The sequence below is a fragment of the Saimiri boliviensis genome, chromosome 7 (genome assembly GCF_048565385.1).
Source record: "Saimiri boliviensis isolate mSaiBol1 chromosome 7, mSaiBol1.pri, whole genome shotgun sequence".
Lineage (NCBI taxonomy): Eukaryota > Metazoa > Chordata > Mammalia > Primates > Cebidae > Saimiri > Saimiri boliviensis.
The window spans coordinates 50,946,084-50,958,703 of record NC_133455.1 but is presented as its reverse complement, the minus strand read 5'-3'; the positions used below and the strand labels follow the sequence as shown (position 1 = coordinate 50,958,703).

At 36.5% G+C, this 12,620-nt stretch overlaps 1 protein-coding gene and 1 pseudogene across 16 annotated transcripts in view; both read right to left on the bottom strand.

Moving 5' to 3' along the window:
- PPFIA2 (PTPRF interacting protein alpha 2) overlaps window positions 1-12,620 on the bottom strand; it is a 500,797-nt gene that overhangs the window by 238,939 nt on the left and 249,238 nt on the right. The window lies entirely within an intron of this gene.
- LOC120365203 (U6atac minor spliceosomal RNA) lies at window positions 12,550-12,616 on the bottom strand (annotated as a pseudogene).

Genomic DNA, 12,620 nt, shown 5'->3' with positions numbered 1-12,620 from the left:
ACACTAATATGTGAATCATCAATTATAAAAAAGGTACTTAAATATCTAATTCAGCCCAAATTGCTAAAGGTATGAGATAGACTTAATACACAGAGAAGAGGCCCAAGGACTGAGTCTTGGTACACTTCTCAATGTTCAGATGCTGGGAAGACAAGAAAGAAGCTAATGAAAGATACTGAGAGATTGGCTATTACAGCGATTAGAAACACCAGAGAACTGGGAGCGTGGAACATTTTACAAGGAGGAAAAACCCAACTCTGAGAAATATCCCTGAGGACTAAAAATCAGTCACTAGATTTATCAACACAGAAATCACTGATGTTTTTAATATGGGTTCACTGGAGAGATAGGAGCAAGAGTCTGGGGAGATGTAAAAGAGAGAGGAGATACAGAAGAGAAAAATTGAAAATAATGGGCATTCAACACTTTTTGAATCACTTTTCTGTAAAGGAAATGATAGAAATCAGGCTGGAATGTTAACTAGTAGCACAGATGGAGTGTGTGTGTATATATATATATACACACACACACACACATATATATGTAAAACATTGGAAAAAATAACAGCATTTTGAGCATAGAAACATAGATGGAGGTAGGCGGGGAGATGTGTTCGGAGATGCTGTTTTCTCAGTTAGAGAAACAAAGAAGCAGAGTCAGTAAGAAAATAAACGTGAAAAGTTATTATTAGAAATTTAAGAAAAAGCAAGTTTTAAAAGTGTTTGAGGACATCAATCTTCAAATATATTTGTTCAATTATCCCATAATAGAAATTTAGCAACTGTACCTCCTCATACATCTGTAAATCAACATCTAAAATATTTTATTCTATGTTTACCTGGCTGCAAAGTATGGAATTTCTGATAATGTAAATTTTGACATATATCAAATTAAATCATAACATCTTTGCTACTCTATACTCACCATTTTCCATAAATAAACAAAAACATAAATTCTTCTTTAAGATAATTTATTTTCTTTCCTTTCCCTTAGTTGTAGTTTCATTTTTTACAATACAAAAAAATTTTTAAACTTAAAGCCACTTAATGATCACCTAATTCTCTGCAATAAATACATTTAAATACATTGATTTTAAAATGTGTACAGCCAGGTGTGGTGGCTCATGTCTGTAATGCCACCACCTGGGAGGCTAAGGCAGAAGGATTGCTTGAGCCCAGGAATTCAAGATCAGTCTGAGCAACATAGTGAAACTCCATCTCCTCACAAAATTAAAAAAAAAATTAAAAATTAACTAGGCATGTTGGTGAGCATCTGCAGTCCCAGCTACTCAGTAAGCTGAGGAAGGAGGATGACTTGAGCCTCAGAGTCTGAGGCTAGAGTCAGCTATAATTGTGCCACTGCACTTTAGCCTGGGCAACACTGTTAAGATCCTGTTTCCAAAACAAAACAAAAGCAAAGTATAATATTATAAGATTCCAATTTTAAAATGTTCCTTTGTGTTCGAATTCTCATAAATTATTATTAGTCAGAAATGTTAAAAACACATATTACAAAGTTTAATATTTAATTATGAAAGATAGGAAGTAAATTTTATTGGCAACACCTGGTATAATGACAAAGATAAGAAGTGATATTATGACTTAATTGAGAAATACTGTACAGATGACAATGCGGTATTTTGTTTTATTGTTTGGAGACTCAGGAGTTTTTATAACTTAGAGCAATGCACAATAAAAGAATCTGGGATGAATGAAAGTGATGCATCTCGTCCCTCCTCTGCTTCTCTCTTTTATTTGGAGGAAACAGGCATTTTAAAATGAGATATGAGAAAGGTGAATCAGCTGGATTCTCCAATAGGCAAATTAGTTTTAGGAAAGGAGATCATAGAAGTTTTAAATTATCCACATGCAATGTATGATCCTTGATTTAATTCTGGAATGAATTAAGAAAAAAACTATAAAGAATAAGAATAGTTTGAGAGACAATTGCAGAAAATTGCCAATATATTAGATAGTGCTATTATATCATGTGAAATTTCTTGGGTGTAATAATGGTATTAGGTTTATTATAGGAGAAAGTCCTTATGCTAATGAGAGATACTGAAGACTTTAGGAGTGATACATTATGTTTTCTGCTACTTACTTTCAAATATGTCAGAAAAATGTGTTGAATAAATAAATAGAGGTAAGTGTGACAAAACAATCATAAATCCATGTGAATGAAAGGAATCAATAACAATACTTTCTGTATACTCCGTCAGCTTTAATGTACAAGATCAGAGAGTCCAATGTTTCTAGGCTCCAAATCTCTGGGATAGAATGGAAAAATTCAACATGTAGAAATAAAACTGAAGGAATATGCTGAGTAAATGTATAGCATGGGAGGTCAATAATGTTACATTTATAAGAGTATGACCAGAAGGATGGTTTAATATGGTTAAAATGGGAGCCAGCTTTGAGGCATAAAAATAAATCTGAGAAGTTGGGTATCCTATGTCACATACCACAGCCTACTCTTCTTGACTTATGGCATGCCCCAGAGCAAATAAAGCAGACACAAGAGACATTAAAATGGTTTTATCCCTACTGAAGCTCCATCCACCTGGAAAAAGGGGTTATGATTTTTTATTACTGATTAAAACAATCAGCAATAAAAAGTTGTCATAATTAAAATTCCCAAATCATAAAGGTCAAAATACATGTCCTAACTCATGCTTGGTTCCTCATGCATATGAGCTGCTTGGCGGCAGTTCCACCTCCCAAGAGACAACCAAATACTTTACTCACCAAGGACACTTGTGACTACAGAAATAATCCTCTTACTGATTGCTCTTTGTGATAAATAAAAATGACAAAAGAAGCAATTGCACCAAGCCCACATTTTCAGGTCATTTCATGATTATTTGTGGTGCATGAGATGTTTCTGAATTTTTAAGTGAGACTAGTGTCTTCCTTTCTTATCCTTCCAAGATTATTTGTAAATTACTCCTTTCAATTAATTGTCTTTTCATTAGGGCAAGGTTTTCTTATATATTCTTGGCATATGAGTTACTTAGGAAAACATAATAGAGATAGAAGTAGGAAAAGGGTCTCCTTCCTTCCTCATGTTAGTCTTTTTTTTTTTTTTTTTTTTTTTTTTAGGCATTATCATCCTTGAATAACAAAAGAGGGAGCTGAGACTCAGGGAAATAAAGTAATTGAATTTGACTAAGTTTACAAAGCCAGTAAGTGGCAATGCTAGGATTTCAATTCCTGTCTGCTGGCTCTATCTAAGTGGTTTCCCTTATTTTGTAGCTTTTTGTTTTATTATTTTGTTTGTATGTTTGTTTTTTCTTGAGACAAAGTTTTGCTCTTGTTGTCCAGGCTGAGAGTGCAATGGCATGATCTCAGCTCATCCCAATCTCCGCCTCTCAGGTTCAAGTGATTCTCCTGCCTCAGCCTTCCACGTAGCTGGGATTACAGGTGCTCACCACTACACCCAGCTAATTTTGTATTTTTAGTAGAGACAGGGTTTATCCATGTTGGTCAGGCTAGTCTCAAACTCCCGACCTCAGGTGATCTGCCTGCGTCGGCCTCCCAAAGTGCTGGGATTACAGGTGTGAGCCACCATGCCCAGGCCTCACAGCTATCTTTTTTGATGTTCTGAAATATAACCTAAGTTCTAGTTACAAAGAATTTCCTTCACCTTCCATGAGCATTGCTCAGTTTCCTTTTCCATAATTTTTCCTTTCCCAGGCACTTCAATTAAATTGGTTTGGAAAAGACATAGACAAGGAGGAGGGCACAATATCCCAAATGCTGATAACAAGCCAAACACTTTAACAGCTGCTGCTCTGCAAATTTACAAACTTGGCATCATGCAAGAGAGCAAGGTATAGTCTGTGCCACAGAGTTTTTTTTCCTCAAATTTAGTTTAAAATAATTTTAGATGTATAAAAGAGTTGCAAAGATACTACAGAGTTCTCGTATACTCTTCATTCAGCTTTACCTACTGTTAGCATCTTACATATTCATGTTACATTTATCAAATAAATTAAAATTAATGAAAAACTACAGACTATCTTCAGATTTTTCAAGTTTTCTACTAATATTATTCTGCTGCAGGATCCAATTCAGGATACTATGTTGCATTTCATCATGTCTTCTTAGTCTCATCTAATTTGTGACAATCTCTCAGTCTTTCTTTGTCTTTCATAATCTTTACATGTTTGAAGAGTACTGATCACATCATCTAAACAATATCCCTCAATGTGGATTTTTCTGCTATTTTTTCATGATTACTTGAACTGTGAATTTTTTGAAAGAGTAACACAGAGAGAATGTGTCCTTATTGCATCCTTTCAGGGAATACAGTCAAGAGGATTTTAAAATGCATGTTTTCCATTGAGAAAGTGGGGTAAAGAAAAGAACTGTGGATCAAGCAATGGAAGAAAATCAATATTCTGTTTTTAAGGGCAAATCAATATTCTGTTTTGGCCTTCTGGCTATAACCCACTACTATAAACTGGCAGGTAGGGGGTTGCAAGAGTGTCAGTACTTCTGCCACATTAATCTTTACAGGCTGTGCAGCCGCTGCAGTTAACTGATGCGGCAGCCTTTGCCAGGACATACATCTGCCTCTGCACAATTCTCCTGTAATGTGTCTTCAAAGGGTGCACCATTCCACATCTATTCTCTATCTTTCATTACCAACCACTACAAAAACTAGAAGGAATCCCTAACTGGTGTTTTTTTCATTTGTTCCAGTTAAGAAAATTGCTGATAATCTCAAAAAAGGGCTATTAACTCTCATTCTCTCTTTCATTTTCTCTTCTTCCTCTCTTTTACCCTACATCTGAGCAGGGTGGTCATGGAGAGAAGCAATGCCTTCAGGAAGTCCACACTCTCTCCTAAAATTAATTCTCATAATGGAAGTAGAGGTTGAGCTAAAAATAATTATATTTTTGAGGAACAGATAAAGAAGACAAAGGGTAGAGGAATCACCAGTTGCAATGGCCTTCTAGGATAGCTTTGTACTGTGCTAAATACTTTTCATGAGATCTCATTTAAATCTGAGATGCCTATAAGGTAAGTATCATTTTCCCTATTTGACAGATGAGGAGAGTGGAGTTTAGTAGAATTTTAAAAATTCTTTAAGGTTAGCCAGTTAGTAAATGGGTAGAGAGCACAGATCACAGTGTTTTCCCTCTCCTTCAGCTGGAAGTATAAATCATTCATACTACCTCAGCATGGGTTAAAGCCAGACATCTTGTTAGTGCTTCTTAAAAACATTTTTTTGTTTTTCATGTGAGATTCTGTGTCTGGATTCCCTATGATTTCCTATGCTTAAGTATCTACTTGATAATCTCTCCAAAACACCACTCTTCAACACTCTTGTGTTGCTATTTTCAGTCCTCTCCAGGAACTCTTAAACTAAAGGACATGATCCTCATGCACTGACAACTAATTCAGCCAACTCAACTCTGACCAGTTCCTCAAAGCAGGGACCATCTGCTGTTATTTTCACCACTAATAAATATTCCAGGCCTCATTTTCTCTGAGCACACAGTGAACATACACTTCTCTTTCCCCTTTGAAATTAGGTGTGACCATATTCGAATCAAAATCCTACACTTTTGGTAGTTACAAGACACACATAAGGATACTGAGGCTTAGAAAGGCTGAATAACTTATTCAAGGTCACAAACCCTACAAGTATCAGGGTTCGAATTTTAGTCTTTCTTGCCCAAACTCTGACCTCACAACCACTGCAAGACACTCTCCCCTATCCCATGGACCCTGGTACTATACTACCCCCTCTCCATTTTAGCCTCCACATATAGTAGAGTGCTTGGAATACAAAAAACATTTCATAAATTGTGCTTAATGAAGTTATTTTCATGAGTTTTTATGGATTTTTGAGTTCATTTGTATATTTTGCCTAAAATTCTGACCACTTCAGTTTGGAGAGCTTCCAGAGCAAAGGGTACATATCCCAGGCATAACACCGCTTTGGGTATACAGCAACCAATATCCTGTCAATCCAACAAAGTTCCTACACCGATATACAGTAGAGAGAGCCTACTTTTTGAAGTTCTAAAAACTATAACAAATTACTTGTTTTTAAAATGTAATTTAAATTAATACAATCAGATTTTTGTGTTAGTTGGGTATTATAGTATGTTGAAATGCATATATCCCAGAGACATAGAGTTTCATTGTCAAAAAGTCATGCATTGACGTGTGCTAATGATGACGCTATCCTGACCTGCTATGTGACTTGTAGCATTTAACCATGGGGTTTCCTGATTTTTATCTGTTAATTTAACCCTGATTTCCAGCAGCAGCTTCTCTTTGTAAATAGACTTGCCTCTTCTGCATCTGACCTCTGCTCCTCATAATCAGATTAACTCAGATAAAGCTGCTTTAGGGAAGAGGTCAAAACCATTGCCAATAATAGTAGTTGCCCTACTTCAGTCTATTTTCAATACAGTAGCCAGGAGATCCTGTTCACACCAAAGTCCAATCCGCCCCACTGTTAGCCCTCTGCTCATAAGCCTCCAGTGGCTTCTGACCTCACTCACAGTAAAAGCCGAGTCATCCTTTAGCCTACGATCTGCACGATTTGAACTCCCTTCCACTAACTTTGTCAATGATTTAAAAAAATCCGAATTCATTCTCTTATAGCTGAATTGCCCTTTTTGCTTTAAATATTCCAGGAATATTTCTACCTCAGGGCCTCTGGACTTGATGTTCCCTTCACCTTTTCCAAGATAGTTATTCCTTTGCCTCAGTCAAGCCTTTATTCAGATGCCCCCTTCTCATCAAGGTATCCTCTGATCTCCTTATTTAAATGTATGACACCCCTTCTTTGCTTCTTTGTGTTGTTGTGTTTTTTTTTTTGTTTTTTTTTTTTGTTTTTTTTTTTGTTTGTTTTTTTTTTTTGACATGGACTCTTACTCCATCACCAGGCTAGAGTGCAGTGGTGCAGCCTCGGCTCACTGCAACCTCGGACTCTCTGTTTCAAGTGATTCTCTTGCCTCAACCTCCCAAGTAGGTGGGATTACAGGCACATGCCACCATGCCCAGCTAATTTTTGTATTTTTAGTAGAGACGGAGTTTCATCATGTTGGCTGGGATGGTATCAATCTCCTGACTTTGTGATCCACCCTCCTCAGCCTCTGAAAGTGCTGGGATTACAGGTATGAGCCACCATGCCTGGATCCTTCTTTGCTTTATTTTTAATCAGAACGTGTATCACTATCTAGTGTATTATATTTCTATTTGAACTCTTTTATTTATTGTCTACATCTGAACACTAGATAAGCTCCATGATACAGGCATTTTTCTCTATTTTGAACACTGTTGTATTACAGAGCCTTAAAATTACCTGACACTTACTAGAGTAACAAAACATATTTATCAAGTGACTGAAAAAGTAAATGAATAGACACACCATAATTGGCTTTTGCAAATGTTTGAAGTATGTATTATTATAACCTAATAATACTAGCTAGCTAATAAGAGTTAATTTTATGTGGTCATATTTACTAAAACTTCACACTTTTGTTAGAGATTTATCATTAGTACTTTTATTTTTAAATGAAATTCTAAAAAGAATATGCTAAAGGCAGTATTGTTTTCAAGGCGAGAGTTGGATCTTAGGCAAATGGAATGCTCCTAACATTGCTATTGTTAATTTGTTGCTAAGAAAGATCAAAGAAGGAGAAATTGAAAGCCAAGTATGCATAGAGCTAGGAGACATTAATGTGGCTTTGCAGAGGAATATATCCAAGCCCTGGCACTGGGACAGTTACATAAAATAGGACATTTTCTCTCAGAAAAAGGGACATGCAGTTTTTGGAACAATTCTCTGTTTTCCAGTGGAACACCATATTTTCACAGAAACCATGCCTTGACCTGATCTATAATTTCAAGAAAATTGATCAAATGATCTTTTCTCACACGAGAAGTTGACACTGCTGCTGCCACTACAAGCATTTCACCACTGACAGTTTGAATACTGACCCTCAGAGAACCAAGTAAGTAATTGCACTTTATTGTGCAGCAAATATTTTGTAAGAAAAATTTATCAGCAGTTGCTACCTACATAAAAATGATATGGAACTGTAAGCTTGCCATTTAAAAATCAGCCTTGGCCAGGAGTGGTGGCTCATGCCTGTAATCCCAGCACTTTGGGAGGCTAAGATGGGTGGCTCATGAGGTCAAGAGTTCAAGACCACCCTGGCCATGATGATGAAACCTCATCTCCACTAAAAATACAAAAAGTAGGCCAGCGTAGTGGCACACGTCTGTAATCCCAGCTACTCGGGAGGCTGAGGCAGAAGAATTGCTTGAACCTGGGCAGCAGAGGTTGCAGTGAGCCAAGATCGCAGCACTGCATTCCAGCCTGGGCAACAGAGCAAGACTCCATCTCAAAAAAAAAAAAAAAAAACAAAGGCAAATTGATTACAGATTAAGAAACATTTGTGCAATGTAGAAGCGGTTTTTCATTCTGGCTGCATGTTTACCTGGGAATTTTTGAAAATATTAGTATGTGATATTTCATGTCCACACTTTCTCCACTTCCAAAGATATTCTGATTTAGTGGGTCTTGGTAGGTCCCAGTAATTGGTAGTTTGGTAAGTTCCTCCAAATAATATAATATACAACAAAGTTTAAGAGAAACATAGGAGAAAAATGTATATAGGTATTTCTGCCTAATACTCTCCATTGATGATTCATTCTAAATTACAGCAAGTACCCACTGTATGCTAGGAACTGTGCTACGGGAATAAGCTCATGGGGTTTAGACTTTACCCTAGAAAAAGTAATATTGAGCAGAGAAGCAGAAAGTACTACTCAAATGTTAATAATACTGCTACATTCATCTCAATAACACACTATTGATAACTTTGTTCCCTTTATCCTCACTCAAGTTAATCTAATTTATTTGTAATCATTTATCTAAATAATATACAAAATCCAGTATAACTGGACTGTCATCTAAGGCAACTTGTACCACTCCACTGCTTCCCTAGTTGGAATGCTTCCTCCAGGAGAAAACACACCCTCCATCAAAAGCCATTTGTGTATGGAAATTTTAAGAGAGACAGAGGAAGAGAAAGAGAATTTAATTTCACTTCAAAGCCAGACAAAAACTCTTCACTTCAAAACCTTGTGTATGGATTCTGTTCTCTAGACTAAACATTCCCACGTCCCAAAAACAATACTTTTTTTTTCTCTGATGAGTCTTTTCTGTCTCTCCTTTCCATTTCCACTGCCATGGTCCGGACCAATTCCTCTGATGAGGACTGTGGTAACAACCTTCTAACTGATTTTTTATTTTATTTTATCTTATTTATTTTATTTTATTTTTATTTTGCCTTTTAGGATCTTCACCCTCCAAATAGTCCTTCACAGTTCCAAGAATATCTGTAAAACCCAGATGTGATCATCCACACAGTATAAAAAACAAAAACAAAAAACAAACACAAAAAATTCTGCCAAATCTCCACTTTCCCTGTCATAAAGACCAAATGGTTTTCTCACTGGCCGCATAATAAAGACTAAGTCGTTTAGTATAGCACACATAGTCCTAGAACTTGACTCTGGTCAAATTCTTCAGTACAGCTCTAGCTAACCCAGTCTAGACATTTGTGAATACTCATTCTTTTGTTATTTGCTAAAAAAATTAGTTTTATTCAATGAGAAAATAAAACAAAAAAACATTTTTAGTCATTTATGCAATTTTGGTAACCTTATAGATAAACTGTGAATTAAAATCTATAGTCTTTGTATAGGAATTAATTTTCTCTGGTCCTTAATAAGTTGACTACATTGCTGATTTTTCTCTATTTACAAATTTTACATTTATAACTTGACCTAAAAGCCTAAATAGTCATGTAAATGCATATGTATAAACAAGGCAAAGCTATTTTAAGCAAAATCTACAATGTATGAAAAACTGGGGCAAACTACTAAGTAATGCTTAGTCTTAAAACTCATTAAAAACAAAATCTTTCATGTTGCTGTAGCATACAAAAAATACAAAAAGAGCCATTTGAGAAAAACAATATATGTAAAGTAAGATGATTAGAGTTAGATGGTGATATATTAGAGGCATATAATTATTTGTTGTGAGAAACTTTTACATGGAGTTCATGAGAAACAAATTATAAACTAACTATGAATAAATTAGATATTTCCCATATATTTAAAAGTCTTAATCAATGCAGAATCCTCTTTCTCTTAAATTCTTGAAGCTCAGAGATTACTGGATTATAGGAAGAATGGGCAACTTACAGAATGGGAGAAAATCTTTGCAATCTATCCATCTGACGAAGGGCTAATATCCAGAATCTACAAGAAACTTAAACAAATTTACAAGAAAAAACAAACAACCCCAACAAAAAATGGGTGAAGGATATAAACAGACACTTCTCACCAGAAGACATTTATGTGGCCAACAAACATGAAAAAAAGTTCATCATCACTGGTCATCAGAGAAATGCAAATCAAAACCACAATGAGGTACCATCTCACATCAGTTAGAATGGCGTTCTTTAAAAAGTCAGGCAACAACAGATGCTGGAAAGGATGTAGATAAATAGGAATACTTTTACACAGTTGGTGGGAGTATAAATTAGTGCAACCATTGTGGAAGATAGTGTGGTGATTCCTCAGGATCTAGAATCAGAAATACCATTTGACCCAGCAATCCCATTACTAGGTATGTATGCAAAGGATTATAAATCATTCTACTATAGTGAAGCATGCACATGCATATTTATTGAAGCACTATTCACAATAGCAAAGACTTGGAACCAACTCAATGACTGGATAAAGAAAATGTGACATATATATATATATATATATATATATATATATATATATATACCATGGAATACTATGCAGCCATTAAAAATGAGTTCATGTCCTTTTCAGGGACATGGATGAAGCTGGAAACCATCATTCTCAGCAAACTAACACAAGAACAGAAAACCACAAACTGCATGTTCTCAATCATAAGTGGGAGTTGAACACACGGACATGGGGAAGGGAGAGAACACATGGACACAGGGAGGGAAGAGAACAGATGGACGCAGGGAGGGGAGCGAACACATGGACACAGGGAGGGGATCGTCACACACTGGGCCTGTTGAGGGGTGGAGGCCTAGGAGGGGGATAGCATTAGGAGAAATACCTAACGTAGATTATAAATTGATGGGTGCAGCAAACCACCACGGCATGTGTATACCTAATTAACAAACCTGCACGCTCTGCACATGTATCCCAGAACTTAAAGTATGATTTTAAAAGAAAAGAAAAGGGAAGAAAGAGTCAAACTACTCAAAAGAATGCTGAAAAGAAGAGGTTCACTTGAATGTGTTGAGAGTAATGGTGGAGGGGCTATTAATGCTTCATTTTTACAAAGAGATGGAAAATATTGGTGATTAATCAAAAGGTCAGAATCCATTATTCTATTTCCTTTAGCCAAGTGTTTTGCCCAGGATGTTGTTTTTTGTTTGGTGTTTTATTGAGCTCTTGCTTCTTCTGCAAGTTAGTCTAATCTATATGCAGCTCTAGAGCAATGTCTAGCAGTTGTTATTTTCTGGCATCTGGCTGCAGGCTTGTCCACGACATTTGGAGGGTCTAACACAAAAGTGCAAGTGGAAGCTCAGTGGTGCCCCCTCTTCTTCCCCCCCACCAGCTCTACTGCACACAGTAAAGTCCCTCTGGTACACGTGTATACCCTGACCCACACATCCCAGCTTCTCAACTACAAGCAGTCTCCCTTTGGCTCTATAGTCATAAGAGTATGTATACAAGTCAGAGATGAGGGTTGCAGACAAAGGAGGAGGCCCATTCAGTCTCCAGAAACAGGCTTGAAGCAATGAATCAGGGGTTTTCAGGGTTCCTGGTAACCCTGAAATGAAGATGGTGTAGAAGATGGAGATGGTATAGAAGAAGTAACGGGATACTGAATTGGGTCTAGCCTCTTGGCCATCTGTTCTAGTGGTAAGGAATTAGATCAAAAGAGGAGCAGAGCAGGCTGAAGCACAGAGAACCCAGCAGGGTTGCCTCCATGTTCTCAGGTCCCTGAGGTACAGGATGGAGTACCACTAAGTCATTCAGCAGCTGCTATATCATGAAAACACTGTCATGCTGGTAAAAACAACCAGGATAAGGATGTCAGAATTTATAGGCAAAGTTACATTGGGCTTGCAAAATATTCTTTGTACTCACCTTTCTACAAAGACATCAGTTATAACTTTCAATATTTGCTTATGTATACTCTTCCATTAGAATACTTCTTTTCTTTCTTGTCTATCTGAAAATTTTCCAAATTTTCTTTTCCTTTTTTTTTTTTCTATTTTTATAAAAACCTTTATTTTAACTTCAGGAGTACACGTGCAGGGTTGTCACATAGGTAAACGTGTGTCATGGAGGTTTGTTGTACAGATTATTTCATCACCCAAGTATTAAGCCTAGAACCCAATAGTTATTTTCCTGATCTCCCTCCTCCTACCCTCCACCTTCTAATAGGCCTCAGTATGTGTTATTTCCCTCTATGTGTCCACGTGTTCTCATCATTTAGCTCCCACTTATAAGTATTTGATTTTCTATTCCTCTTGTCAAGGGGAATGCTAAGCTTCTCTCCTTTTATACAATACTCTA